The sequence below is a fragment of the Stenella coeruleoalba genome (assembly GCF_951394435.1).
Source record: "Stenella coeruleoalba genome assembly, chromosome: 7".
Classification (NCBI taxonomy): Eukaryota; Metazoa; Chordata; class Mammalia; order Artiodactyla; family Delphinidae; genus Stenella; species Stenella coeruleoalba.
Window position 1 is genome coordinate 108,077,120 of NC_137153.1, and position 15,345 is coordinate 108,092,464.

The window sequence follows — 15,345 nt, forward strand, 5'->3', positions numbered from 1 at the left end:
CTATGCCTGCATGTTCCATCCTGCTGCACTTTACCTTCCCACCCACACCTGCCTCAAGGTTTATCAGATTTCAAAGCAACCACACACGATGGCGAAACACACAACAAAGCGAAGAGGTGTTCTCCATTTATCTCATTCTTCAAGGACCCACTGATCTCGGGCTGCTCCCACAGACCCGCTTCCCTGCATCTGGCCTAGGGAAAGGCAATTCATAATGCTTTGTCCAGAAAATGGGGATAACAATGCTTTTCCCTGGAATAAGATGAGTTGGATTAGATCTTTTCATGATTCTATGATTTAGGAAGAAAACATGGAATCCATAGAGTCATCAAATCTTGAAAATAAAGATGGATTTCTTTTTGCTCTTTTATTCAGTCATTTAACAATTCTGTTATTTAAAAATGCATTTTATAATACAATTTTAAAATTATAAGTAAAAATGAAAGACTGCTTTCAAAACCTGCACACCCAATTCCATATTCAGTTCTCTTCACAATGGAAATCATTGTTGAAATTGTGCCTATATCTTTCCAGATCTTTTCATGATTTTATATATATACATGTATCACTCACACATATGATCATATTCTTTTATACTGTATCTTGCTCTTTTACTTTGCTATATCTTGATCTTTTCATTTTGGTCTATGTAGATTTATTTCATCCTTTTAAAAATCTGTCACTTTCCCAAGTGTGAATCTACCAGAATATATTTAACATTTGCTCCTTTAATGATCACAGGAACTCTTCCAGATACGCCTTACCGTATCAAATGTTGAAGAGAACATCTTTGTACCTGCCTTTGTGCAATGTGAGAATATTTTCTGTAAAACAGACACCTAATAGCTGGGTTGAAGAATATTCACATTTTTGAAATTTCGATAGATTACTGCCATACCATTCTTCAAATAAAGCCAGATCCAATTTACAAACTCATCAACATTATATAGAAATAGAATTTCTCCAAATATTTACCAACACAGAATATCATTAACTTTTAACCTTTCTTGGGCTAATTTTAATGGGTTGCACAGTTGTCACAAGGACTATTATGATGAGCAGATGTCAATAGGCACAGGAAAAGGATATGCATCCCTTTAATGTTAGTAAAGAATACAAACTTAATTGCATGAGGATGGCTAGACACAGCGACAAGGAGACAGGCAGTGTTCTCACTATAAGGGCAAGTTTGGTCGTCTTTAAAGCCTGCACGAAGAAACATTTTTGCAGGTGATACCATCCAAACAGAGTAAAAGTCCTACTGAGCCAGCAAGAGGCTCCCTTGTGATAGACAGAATGATGGTCCCCTAAGGATGTCCATGTCCTAACTCTTGGAACCTGTGAATATGTTACCTTACATGACAAAAGGGAGATTGCAGATGTGACTACAGTTAAGGACTCGAGAGGCAGAGATTATCCTGTATTATCTAGGTGGGCTGACTCGAATCGTATGAGTCCTTAAAAGCAGAGAACCTTTCCCAGGTGCGATCTCAGGGAGCTATGTACACAGAATAATGGTCAAAGAAATTCATTGTTGCTGGCTTTGAAGATGGGAAAGGGGTCATGGGACAAGGATTAGGCAAGGACATGGATTCTCCCCTAGAGCCTCCAAGGAGTTCAGCCCTATCAATGTCTTAATTTTAGCCAGGTGAGATCCGTGTCAGATTTCTAACCTACAGAACTGTAAGACAACAAATTTGTATTGTTTAAGCCACCAGGTTTGGGGTAATTTGTCACACACTAACAACAGAAAACTAATGCAGCCATCCTCATTGTTTGTGTATTGGGGCAAGAGGCAGTGATTATCTCTTTTAGGTTTCTTCTTAACGAGATATAGGCTACCCTCCTGCTTATCCTCCACATATAAGAAACTGACAACAACCGTAGAATATGTACCAGTATTTGCTGCAAGGATTAAGAGAAGGTCAGTTTATACTATTTTTGCCAGTATCATCTGCCTAGCAGATACTAATGCAATATGAAGGCCCACTCAACTTAATGAAAAATAACTCAATTGTGTTTCAAATTTCATTTCCTTAATTGTGAACAGAATGAGAATTGTAAACAAATATGAATAGCACATTATCAAGATTAAATCTTTTATCTAATACCTTATCACTAAGAAACCCGTTGCTCAAAAGTGTTTCTTTAGTGAATTCTACCAAATATTTAAGAAAGAAATAACACCAATATTATGCCAAGTTTTTCAAATCATGGAGGAGGAGGGAACACATCTCAATGCATTGTGTGAGATTAGCATAAACCTTATATCAAAAATCACTAAGACATTACAAAAAAAATCACAGACCAATTCCCTACATGAACATAGAAACAAAAATCCTTAATAAAATATTAGTAAATTAAATACAATACCTAAAAAGGATAATTTATCATAAGCATGAAGGGCTTATACCAGGAATGCAAGGTTGGTTTTACATTCACTGAATTGTTCACTTTAAACATGGCTAACTTTGTGGCACGTGAGCTTTCATCTCAATTTAAAAATAAATCAATGCATGTTATTCACCATATTAACAGAAAAAGAGGGAAAAGCCCTACATTCATTTCAATAGATGCAGAAAAAGCATTTTTACAGAATCCAGCAGGAATTTATGATAAAGTTTCACAGAGAATGAGGAATATGGGGAAATTTCTTCAATCTGATAAAAGGCATCTATAAAACTTACAGATAACATCATCCTTATTGGTGTCATATTGAACACTAAGATCAGAAACTGGACACGGATTCCCACTCTTACCACCTCTATTCAACAGTGTACTGAAATCCTAACCATTTGCAATAACAAGGTGTAAAGAGCATAAAAATCAGAAAGGAAGAAACAAAACTATTTGAAATGACATGCTTGTTTACAAAGAAAAGGATATAGAATCTAAAAAGCTACATAAGAGGGATTAAGTAAATTTAACAAGGCTGTAGAATACAAGGTTTCATTTTAAAAATCAATTGTATTTTTATACACACAAGTATGTAATTAGAAAATAAAATTAAAAAAACAATTCCCCTCACAATAGCATCAAAATATAAAATATTAAGGAAAAAATTACCAACACATGTGCAAGACCTCTACCCTGAAACCTAAAAAAATATTGTTGAGAAAAAATATAGAAAACCTAAATTATCAAACCCTGTGGTACTTGCACTGGAATTAACACATAGATCAAAACAACTGAAGGTCCCTAAATAGACCCACACTTTACACAGTTACCTGTTTTTTAACAAAAGCACCAGAGGAATCCAATGTTAAAAGGGAAATCTCTTCCACAAATGGTGCTGAAGTAATGGGATATTCGTATGAAAAAAAACCCAAAACTGAATCTCAACCCTTACCCAAAATTTATTTGAGATGGATCATTGACCTAAACTTAAAAGTTGAAACCATAAATATTTTAGAAGTAGATATAAGAGATGATCTTCATGATCAGGGATAAGCAAACTTTTCATAAACAGGTTATAGAAAGCATAATCGTAAAAGGAAAAAAATGTAATAAATAAGACCTCCTCAAAATTTAAAAATTCTTCTCTTCAAAAGACACCATTAAGAAAATAAATAGGCAAGCCAGAGACTATGAGAAAATATTCATAAATACACAGTAAAGGACTTTATCCAAGGTATATAAATAATTCCTATAATTTGATAATGAAAAGGCAAACAACTCAATAATAAGTAGCTGAAATATTTGTATACACTTCACGAAATATACAAATGGCCAATGAACAAATGATAAAGTGCTCAACATCATTAGTCATCATGAAAATGCAAACTAAAACCACAATGAGATATAACTACACACCTACCAAAATGGGTATAAGATATTGGTAACATTAGATATTGACAATGATGTGGAGCAACCAGCCTCTCTTACATTCTTGGTGGGAAGATAAAATGGTACAACTGCTGTGGGAAAAGTTCTGACAGATTCTGATAAAGTACATGCCTACCCTATGATACAGCAAATCCAAAAATAAGAGAAATAAAAGAATATGCCCTCACAAAGACTTGTACATGAATGTTCATGGTGGCATTAATTTTAATAGCCCAAAAGTAGAACTGAACCAGAAGTACATCAAGTGGTCAATGGATAAACAAAACAATGTATATCCAGATAGTGGAAAACTATGCCATTAAAAGAATAAACTACAGTCATCCCTCAGCATCCAGTATCTGCAAGGGATTGGTTCCAGGAACCCTCAGGATATCAAAATCCGCAGATGCTCAAGTCCCTTATATAAAATGGTGTAGTATTTGCATATAACCTACGCACATTATGCTGTATACTTTAAATCATCTCTAGATTACTTACAATATTTAATATGATGTAAATGCTATGTAAATAGTTGCCAGTGCTCAGCAAATTCAAGTTTTTGGAACTTTCTGGAATTTTTTTTCTGAATATTTTTAATCCATGGTTAGTTGAATCCGTGGATGTGGAACCCGTAGATACAAAGGGCCAACTGTGTTGATAGCTCAAAACATTAGACTTAGTGAAAGAAACCTTACTATTAAAATGCACAAATTGCATAGGTTATTTTATATGAAATTCTAGAACAGGTAAATCTAACCTATATTGGAAAAGAATTGGAACAGCGATTGCATCTAGGGAGAGGGTAAATTCAGTGATTGACTGGGAATGGGTATGAGAAAACTTCCTGGGAAAATGGGAATGTTCTATATCTTGAGAGGGGTTTGAGTTACACAGGTAGATGCATTTGTCAAATCTCAGTGCATATGTCAAGATTTGTGCATTTAATTGTATGTAAATTTTACAAGGGGAAGAAAAAGTATAAATAAATATTGAGTCCTGTTAATATGAATGCTGTGGCTTTTAGAGTGACTCTACAGATGTTTGCAGATTCCTTTGAAATGCAAAAAAAAGGAAAAAATCGATTAACGGATGGATAGATATGTTACAAAACAAGTATAGTAAAATGTTAATGGTACTTTGGAAATAGTCTTGCAGTTCTTCAAAAGGTTGAACATGGAGTTACCATATGACCCAGCAATTCCACTGCTAGATACACACCTTAGAGAAATGAAAACATACGTCTACACAAAAACTTGTATATAGATGTTCATAGCAACATTATTCATAGTAGTCAAAAGGTGGAAACAACCCATATGGTCATCAACTGATGAATAAATAAAAGGAACATGTTATACCCATATAATGGAATATGTGGGAGTAATAAAAAGCAATAAAGCATCAATACATGTTGCAACGTGGATGAACCTTGAAGAATTATGTTAAGTGTAAAAAGCTAAGTCACAGGTCATGAATTGTATGGTTCTATTTACATAAAATGTCCATAATAGGCAAATCTATAGAGACAGAAAATAGATTATTGACTTCCTAGGGCTAGAAGATGGTGGAAAGGACATGGGAGATGGGAGTGGGAAGGGGAGTGACTGAGGATGGACATGGTATTTTCTGGAAGGAGTGATAAAAATATTCTAAAATCATTTGTGGTGATGGTTGTACAATTCTGTGAATATATTAAAAAGCTCTGAGTTATATACTTTCAATAGGTGAACTGTATGGTATATGAATCGTATCTTAATGAAGCTACCATTAAATTTGTCAATGATAAAATCTAGGTGATGGATATATAGGTATTTGCTGTAAAGTTATTTCAAGTTTGTTGTCTATTTGAAAACTTTTAAAATAAAACGATCTTAATAAGATCTTGACTGGAATTGTCTTAAATTTAGAGATTGATATGAACAAAACTGGTATCTGTACAATAGTCTTTCCCTTTAGGAATAGACCACCGTTTAAACTATTTTTCAGAATTCTTTATACCTATTATCTCAGGCCACCTTTGATGAGTGTGTGACAAGATTCACTATTCCATAACTGCACAGCTGTGGATGTCAGAAAGATCCTCCTTATCTGCTACTAAAACAAAAATCACTGTCAGTTCTTTACTAGAACTTGTTCTTAGCTTCTTGGAACTTCTTTCACATTTCATTCCAACCTTTGTGATAATAGTCATAAGTCAATAAGCCCTGTTTTTCAGGCTTTACATGACTGGTCCTTTTGGCTTTTTAACCATTTGCATGATTCTAAGACCCCTCACTATCTGGGGTAACTTTCTCTGAAAATCCTCACTTTTCCCTAACTCCCCAGTTATAACAAGAATGGAACAGCGTGACTCAAGTTAGTCTGGTTACCACAGAGAGGAATTATCCTTCCTCATCTAAAACATTTTGCTTCTATTAATACAATTTAGAATTACAATACCTTTTCCAGGCAACCACAGCTCACTGGTTTTGAACTTAAAACCCATTAGTCTATTCCCATGTATTACCAAGCACACTATGTTTTCTCCATCCATTCCTGAAATGACCCTTTTTTTTTTTTTTAATTCAAGGACTTTCCTCAGCAAGTATTTTCAGAGTGCTAAGTGTCTGGATGCCTGGTTTAGTGGCCACCTACCTTTGAAAGAGCTGCTTTTCTGGATTTGCGTCATTTTCGTGATGAATAAAGCATGGAGAATCACTCTCAGCTGGTAGGGATATTCATAGACTTCCCAGATTGCAAGAGACCTTAAAAGACCATCTCATCCCTCCTCCTGTCACCCAGCACGATGATCTCTACACCAATCCTCTTCAGAGAGAGGGCAGCAGCTGTCACCAATCTACCCAGATCTCTAGGCTGTCCTTCTGTGACCCAGTCTCAGGTTGGCATATTCCTGTTGATTAAGAGTTTCAAGAGCCTTGGATGAATGCAGTACTGAAATGCTAATTTCAGGAAGTAGTGGAAATAATTTGCCTGCACTCAGCGTCTTGTGCCGGCAGCATCTGCCAAAAGAGGGGAACTGCAGGCAGGCGGAGATAGTGTACACGCCAAGGGTGAGGGGGCTTGGAGCTCCCTGCTCCATAGGCTGATAATTACTTACTCCCAGTCATTCACTTGGAGAGAATGTTATGAATAGAAATCCGCCTCACCACGTGCTGCCCATAGCCTACAAAGGGAAAGATTTTCCAAGGAAATTAAGTCAGTGCGGTTCCTGGGTAGAGGGTCACTTTACCTATTGTCTGGGTCAGTCTTAAGACCTAGGATCTCTTACGGGTAAGAGATTAGCATTCCTAGTGCAGTGAGATTTATCTTGCTCTTTTACAATGTTTCTGCCAGACTCATAGTATCACAGAACTGGAGGCAAGATGTGGGTCATGAGATTCCAAAATTGGCCCTTGAGTTATGAGATTCAAAAAGCACTGGCTACTCCAAAATGCTTATTAACTACTCTGGTGGTTTTAACATATGTCCACAAATTTTTTGAGACTCCTCCTTCTGGGAAATGAAGATCCATTCCCCTCCCCTTGAGTGTGGGCTGGACTTAGTGATTTGCTTCTAACAAATAGACTGTGGCAAGGGAAAAATGCTAACCCTGCAATGGAGAAATCCGGCAGACGCCCCCTTAACCAACCGATTAAGGTTAAGAACAGCAGTGACGTTGATATCACATATCAATAGACATGCAGTCACACAGGGGTCCAAACTCAGGAGGGTCCCACGCCTGATTTAATGCTCTGCTTTTGGTGCACTGAAATTCTTAGTGATTTAATCTTTGAAGTTGTGTTTTATAAGTCTGACAGGGGATGAAGCATGGGTATGAGCAGATCTGCATACCCACCGTTCCTTGCCACCCTATTTACATAGAGCATCCGGATGCCCCATGAGCACAGGATTCCAGTGGACCCATGACTCATGGAAGTTCAGCAAGACTCAAAGCAAGTACAAGGTAAATGTGTTACATCTATGACTCAGAAAACAGGGAGACCGATAGCCCTTAGAAGCCACATGTCCCCTTAGAACTGGAACTTGCTTTGAACAGAGAAGAAAAGCAATGGTGTTCTGTGAAACAAATCACCAAGAAACCCTATCATTATCCTTTCTTACTCATGATCCTTCCCTGTTTCAGCCAAGTACTTATGCTAGAAATGATAACAGAAGGAAAGTGAAATATACAGCCACTCATGTTCCTTTTTCTTTCAGGCTTTTCTTATTCATCAGTGAGCAGAAGGTAGAAAGTGTTGGAAGAATGTGTGCATATCAAGAAGTGAAATAAAAACTGTTTTGTGCAGCATTTCTGCCATTTTGGTGAGAACCAAACGTATGCATGTGCAAGCTTCAAGATACAAATTGTGTAATTTTGATGATTCTGCATACAAGTGGAGTGCTCTTATATTTGTACTTAAAACTGTCATTGCACAACAGAAAGATAAACAATAAAATGTATGACAATAATCTAAAATGTTATTTTTTTCTTTATGTGGAATGACATAAAATAAAGAGCAAATAAAAAACACCATAAAAAGTTGAGAGAGAAATTGTGGAAGAAAGGAAAACCTTTATATTTAGTATCTTGAGCATCTTTTTCCTGCTTTTTGAACAAAGAGCTTCATCTTTTCATTTTACACTGGGCCCCCAAAATTATGTAGCCAGCCCTGCATATATCCTGCATATCCCTGATTTTATGTGATCGTCTCTTTGACATTCTTCCCCTAAATACCGAGCTCTAATCTAAGCATAATTAAGAGTCAGATAAACTCATATTTGAGACATTCTCAAAATACCTGAATACTCTTTAAATGCATCCAGGTGTGTTCATGAAAAGCAAGGAAAGATCAAGAAACTGGCAAATAACGGAGAAGATTAAGGCCATGTGACAACCTAAAGCAACATGGTACCTGGATCAGATCCTGGAACAGAAAAAGGACATTAGGAGAAAAAGTGGTGAAACACAAAGTCTGCTGTTTAGTTAATAGTATTCATATTAGTAACACATGTTAATTTCTCAGTTTTGATAAACACAGCATCAGTATACAAAACATTAACATTAGGTGAAGAAGCAGGGTGAAAAGGTATCTGGGAACTCTAGGTACTACCTTTGCAACTCTTTCATAGATGTACATTATTTTAAAATAATTAAAAAAATAATTTGGGAAACTGGACAGCTACATGTAAAAGAATGAAACTAGAACACTCCCTAACACCATACACAAAAATAAACTCAACACAGATTCGAGACCTAAATGTAAGACCTGACACTATAAAACTCTTAGAGGAAACCATAGGAAGAATACTCTTTGACATAAATCACAGCAAGATCTTTTTTGATCCACCTCCTAGAGTAATGGAAATAAAAACAAAAATACACAAATGGGACCTATTGAAACTTCAAAGCTTTTGCATAGCAAAGGAAACCATAAACAAGACGAAAAGACAACCCTCAGAATGGGAGAAAATATTTGCCAACGAAGCAATGGACAAAGGATTAATCTCCAAAATATATAAACAGCTCATGCAGCTCAATATTAAAGAAACAACCCAATCCAAAAATGGGCAGAACACCTAAATAGACATTTCTCCAAAGAAGACATACAGATGGCCAAGAAGCACATGAAAAGCTGCTCAACATCACTAATTATTAGAGAGATGCAAATCAAAACTACAGTGAGGTATCACCTCACACCGGTCAGAATGGCCATCGTCAAAAAATCTACAAACAACAACTGCTGGAGAGGGTGTGGAGAAAAGGGAACCCTCTTGCACTGTTGGTGGGAATGTAAATTGATAAGCCACTATGGAGAACAGTATGGAGGTTCCTTAAAAAACTAAAAATAGAATTACCATATGATCCAGCAATCCCACTACTGGGCATACACCCAGAGAAAACCATAATTCAAAAAGACGCATGCACCCCAATGTTCACTGCAGCACTATTTACAATGGCCAGGTCATGGAAGCAACCTAAATGCCCATCAACAGACGAATGGATAAAGAAGATGTGGTACATATACACAATGGAATATTACTCAGCCATAAAAAGGAATGAAATTGAGTCATTTGTTGAGATGTGGATGGATCTAGAGACTGTCATACAGAGTGAAGTAAGTCAGAAAGAGAAAAACAAATATCGTATATTAATGCACGTATGTGGAACCTAGAAAAATGGTACAGATGAGCCGGTATGCAGGGCAGAAATTGAGACACAGATGTAGAGAAGAAACGTATGGACACTAAGCGGGGAAAACTGCGGGGGTGGGGTGGGGATGGTGGTGTGCTGAACTGGGCGATTGGGATTGACATGTATACACTGATGTGTATAAAATTGATGACTAATAAGAACCTGCTGTATAAAAAAACAAAACAAAACAAAAAACTAATACTAAATTTTCTTTGGGTTATTTGTATGAAAATATGTTAATATAAATGCTTCAGACATTACATGAAATTCCTAAAAATCTTTTAAAAAATAAAATAAAAAAAAATAATTTAAAAAAAAGAATTAACTTAGGGTTTATGCAGAGCACTGCTAAAGATGAGTTCATGTAAATATCCTTCTTTAATCCTCATAGCAGCACTATGTATGTGTATGTGTATGTGTGTGTGTGTGTGTGTGTGTGTGCATGTACATATATTCTCCATTTTACAACAAGGAAACTGAACCTCAGAATGTCAAAGTGGCAATCCAAGATCATAAATACCTTAAGTGGCAGGGCTAAGATTATACCCAAGTACAATTATCACTTTCTTCTCTAAACATTGTTATTCCTCATTGACTCCCCAGAAAACTCCAAAATTCTGTGCCTTGTAAACTAAGGTCTCCCTTATTTTGCTTTAGTTCTAGTCTTCTATTATTTTCCACTACGTGGCTTTACACATGTAACTTCCCACCAAATTTAGCTTCTTCCTGTTCACTAGGCACAAATTGTATTTTTCCAACTTTATGTCCAGATTCATGCTGCTTCCCTTGCCCTACCTTGCCCTTCCCTCCCCACCTGAAATATCTATGAACCCAAAACTTACTTGATATTTATGACCCAGCTCTAGTGCTCCTTTCTCCTTGAAACTTTGTTTTTTAATTTATTTATTTTATTTATTTATTTTTGGCTGCGTTGGGTCTTCATTGCTGCGTGCCGGCTTTCTCTAGTCGCGGTGAGTGGGGGCTACTCTTCGTTGCAGTGTGCGGGCTTCTCATTGCAGTGGCTTCTCTTGTTGTGGAGCATGGGCTCTAGGCTGGCAGGCTTCAGTAGCTGTGGTGCATGGGCTCAGCAGTTGTGGCTCACAGGCTCTAGAGTGCAGGCTCAGTAGTTGTGGTGCACAGGCTTAGCTGCTCTTCGGCATGTGGGATCTTCCTGGTTCAGGGCTCGAACCCATGTCCCCTGCATTGGCAGGCGGATTCTTAACCACTGCGCCACCAGGGAAGCCCGAAACTTTTCTTTATCTTTCTTCCAGAAGTGTTCTCTCTTCCTCTCCTTAAATACCATAGCAATTCTATATGATTAATAATTTTAAAACAATAATAACACACTATTATCAAACATTTATTGGTGCATGTATCATCTCATTGTATTCTCACAGACAACAGTCCTCTGAGGTAAATACAATTGTTTTATCTATTTTACAGATGAAAACTGAGACTTGCATGGATAAAGAAGATGTGATATATATATATGTGTGTGTGTGTGTGTGTGTGTGTGTGTGTGTGTGTGTGTGTGTATATATATATTACTCGCCCATAAAAATAATGAAATAATGCCATTTCTAGCAACATGGATGGACCTAGAGATTATCATTCTCAGTGAGGTAAGTCAGAAAGAGAAAGGCAAATACCACATGATATCACTTATATGTGGAATCTAAAATATGATACAAATGAACTTATTTACAAAACAGAAACAGACTCAGACATAGAAAACAAATTTATGGTTACCAAAGGGGAAAGGGAGATGAGAGAAGGATAATAAAAAAAGAAAAAGAGACTTGCAGAGTTTAAGAAATTACCCAAGGTCATGGAGTTACATATAGTATGATGATAAAATTATGTAAGTTTTGAATGATTTATTTTTTATTATTTCTTTATTTATTTTTGAATAAAGGATTTCTTAAAGTCCAACTAACTCAACGAGTTATCTAGTGCTTAGACTTCTTTAGCATGTGAGGAACCTAGACACAGAGAGATAAAAATGCCTTTTTAGAGTGGCATGGACATATATACACTACCAAATGTAAAACAGATAGCTAGTAGGAAGCAGCCACATAGCACAGGGAGATCAGCTCCGTGCTTTGTGACCACCTAGAGGGCTGGGATAGGCAGGTTGGAAGGGAGATGCAAGAGGGAGGAGATATGGGGATATATATATATATATGTAGAGCTGATTCACTTTGTTATACAGCAGAAACTAACACACCATTGTAAAGCAATTATACTCCAATAAAGATGTTAAAAAAAAAAAAGAAAAAGCAAAGGGGGCCAAGGATGGAAGATTAAAAAAAAAAAAAGGCTTTTTACAAAACAGGTCAATAGCACAAATGGACTAGAACTCAGCAATCCTAACACAAGCCTGTCTTTATCTACCACGCCAAGCTGCATCTTCATACATTTTTGCCTGATGAATATGCTCAGCCCAACAGGAGCCCTGGCAGAACATCAAGGCAACTCAAGGATGAAGGAGCCTTCCCACAGTTCTCAGGAGAGTTCATGAAATGTCTCTGCTTTGGAGGATTTATGACCTATGGAAGTCATCCTCAATCTGTAGTTCCCAGACAAGCAGCATCAACATCATCTGAAATCTTGTTTGAAATGAAAATTGGGTCCCACCCAAGACCAACTCAATTAGGAACTCTATGGTTATGGTCCAGGACTCTGATTAATGAACTTTCCAAGTAATTATGCTGCTTGCTCAAGTCTGACTACTATACATGGGCAAAATCTAAGGCACAGAAAGAGATGCATGCTACCAACTGCAGCAATTCTGTGAGTTTTCTGGGCTACTCTGGTCGGGTTGTTTGTTTAATGAGGCACCTGGTTTTCCTTCTTCTTAATAGACTCACTTGTCCATTAGCATCTGAATTGGGAAGAACAGGTGAGAGGAATATTTCCAGCTGGAGCAAGGTCAGCATCTTGGCTTTATCTGTCTCAAATCTATTCTTCTCTCTCTTGGGTGGGAGTTATTATATGGGTTCTCAGTACAAAAAGGTTAATGCAAAAAAGTCAGGGATTCCTTTTATGGATATGAGAAGCTTAGAGCTTTTTTCAGGCTCTTGTTAATGCAGCTGTGACTTGATTTTCCTACCCTAACATGGTACATTGAAATATGTTTTCAAATTCTTTATTCTCCTGTAAAAGGATTACATCTATATACTTTGCCTTTACAGTGCCTCCCTCTGTTGATGGAATCTACTTCCCTAAGGTCCCATTAATGTTGACTGTGGCACAGTGACCTGGTTTGACCAATGGAATGTAAACAGATGTGACATTAGCAAGTATATTAAACTTGCTAATATATCACCATTCTATTGACCATCTTAGACCCACCGTAAGAAGAGCATACCCCAGGTAGACAAAGAGAATGTTGGAGTCTGTGGATCATACTTGAATCCAATCCTTTGCTTAAAGCCAAGCCCAGATGACACCAGCCGAACCACAGCCAACACAAAGTTTCATGAGTAAGAAAATAAATACCTGTTGTAAGCCACTTAGAGTCTGATGTGTGTTATCAGCAATAACAAAATGAGACCGTCTCAGAACCTACCAAAAATATCTATTGCAGCCAAACCTCACAAGAGAATAAATATAAGCATCCCAGCCCCTCCATGAAGAGGTCTTAGACTATGACCATAATGACAGCCAGAGCGAATTCTACTTCTGATTAGGATGCAGGCGGTCAAGACAGACTATTGCTCCAACAACTAAAACTATCAGAAAATATCATACATCTTTAAAAGATATTAGAGGGCCATAGACACAAAGAAGTCTAAGGGAATTAAGTTCCAGAGAGAGTTGAGCCCTTCTACACATGAGCAGAGAATAGTGGTTGCTTTCCTGTCTGGTAGCATCTGCCATGTTTAGGCAAGAGAAAGTAAAAAGTTATGTCTGTCATAGGCACAGAGTCTTGTACAGTAATGATAAGCCAGCAAAGCTTCTCACTGTCATATGACCTAGTATGATGAAATGAAACCTATAGGACCTCACCTCCAAAACGCAACACTCCTTCTCCCAACCCACTGATTCTTCCCCACAGGACGCTTGCTGAGTGCACGGGGAACTTGCAGGGGTTGATGGCTGGGCTGGAAAAAGAACAATCTCCTTCACCTAATGGTTCTCAGAGCTCAAAGTTCAGCTAGGGAGAAGAGCCAATAATATGCACAAGATACATCTTGACCTTAGACATTTGAAACCAGAGATGAACTGAAACGAAATAAAACTGAAACTCAGATGTGACCTAACCCAACTCATGACTGAATTTAATTGAAATTTTAAGTCCTTATTCTAGCTTCCTCACTGAGCAAAGGGTTTGTATCTCTGGGATAAAATAATATTTACTCCAGTCTCTATGGTTGATTAAAACACAATATCTGGATACAGTAAAATTTCAAGTTTGCAAAAAAACAGGCAACTTCTACTTATCTATAAGCAAGAGGAAATAATAGTCAATAAGAGCACACCCACAGGTGACCCAGATACTAGAATTAATAGACAATGACTTCTAAAAATTATAAATATATGGTAAAATAATATAAGGATGAAAAGATAGACAAAAACATTGAGAAAGTTAATAAAGATTCTCTAAAACAGTTCCAAATAAATACTACAAAACTGAAAAGTACAGTATCTGAAAGAAAGAATTAATTGGCTAGGCTTAACAGCAGACCTGACACAGCTGAATAAAGGAGCAGTGAATTAAAAAACAAATCAATTGAAACTATACAACCTAAAGCACACAGAGAAAAAATACTGAAAAAGGTACATGTAAGACTACAACATATGATGTAACTGGAGTCCCAGAAGGAGAGAATAGAACAGAAGAAGTATTAGAAGAGATAACTGCCAAAGATTTTCCAAAATTGATGAAAAAGACCAAATCATAGATTCAAGAATCTATTTCTTTTCTGAAACTCAACCTGGTTGATGATAATCCTAACTAGTCTCAAGGTGCCAGATATGAGCACTGGGTAATTTCCCCTGTACCAGGATCTGTTTTCCCTCTGCTGACTCCCATGGACTGACCTCCTGACTTTACCCCCTACTCTAGCGCCTCTCAGACTTTTTCATGGTGCTGGACTACACTAAGAAGTCCATCATGGAAGCTGCCAATACCTCCATATCTGTCTAACTCGGACTAATCCGCCGACACCAAGCTACCAAGAGGAGTGGTAACTGGATGTTGTTCGCATCAAAATGTTGCTTGCATAGTGAACACCTGACCCAAAGTCAGTCCCTTCATAAATGGCCAACGACACCTGTTTTATCATGAAGTCAAGAATCTGTCCAGTAGGAATACACTTAATTAGCTAAACAAACTACCAGGAAAG

The 15,345-nt window shown here is 37.2% G+C and overlaps 1 protein-coding gene across 4 annotated transcripts in view; it reads right to left on the bottom strand.

Annotated features, from left to right (window-relative positions):
• Window positions 1-15,345, bottom strand: part of BRINP1 (BMP/retinoic acid inducible neural specific 1) — a 423,362-nt gene that overhangs the window by 267,396 nt on the left and 140,621 nt on the right. For 2 of the 4 annotated variants that reach the window (XM_079927238.1, XM_079927236.1), the window contains exon 4: window positions 10,837-11,285. The exons of the other annotated variants lie outside the window; for them this stretch is intronic. The gene's annotated coding sequence lies outside the window, so the exon portion shown is untranslated. The remainder of the gene's footprint in view (window positions 1-10,836; window positions 11,286-15,345) is intronic. 4 annotated transcript variants of the gene reach the window in all.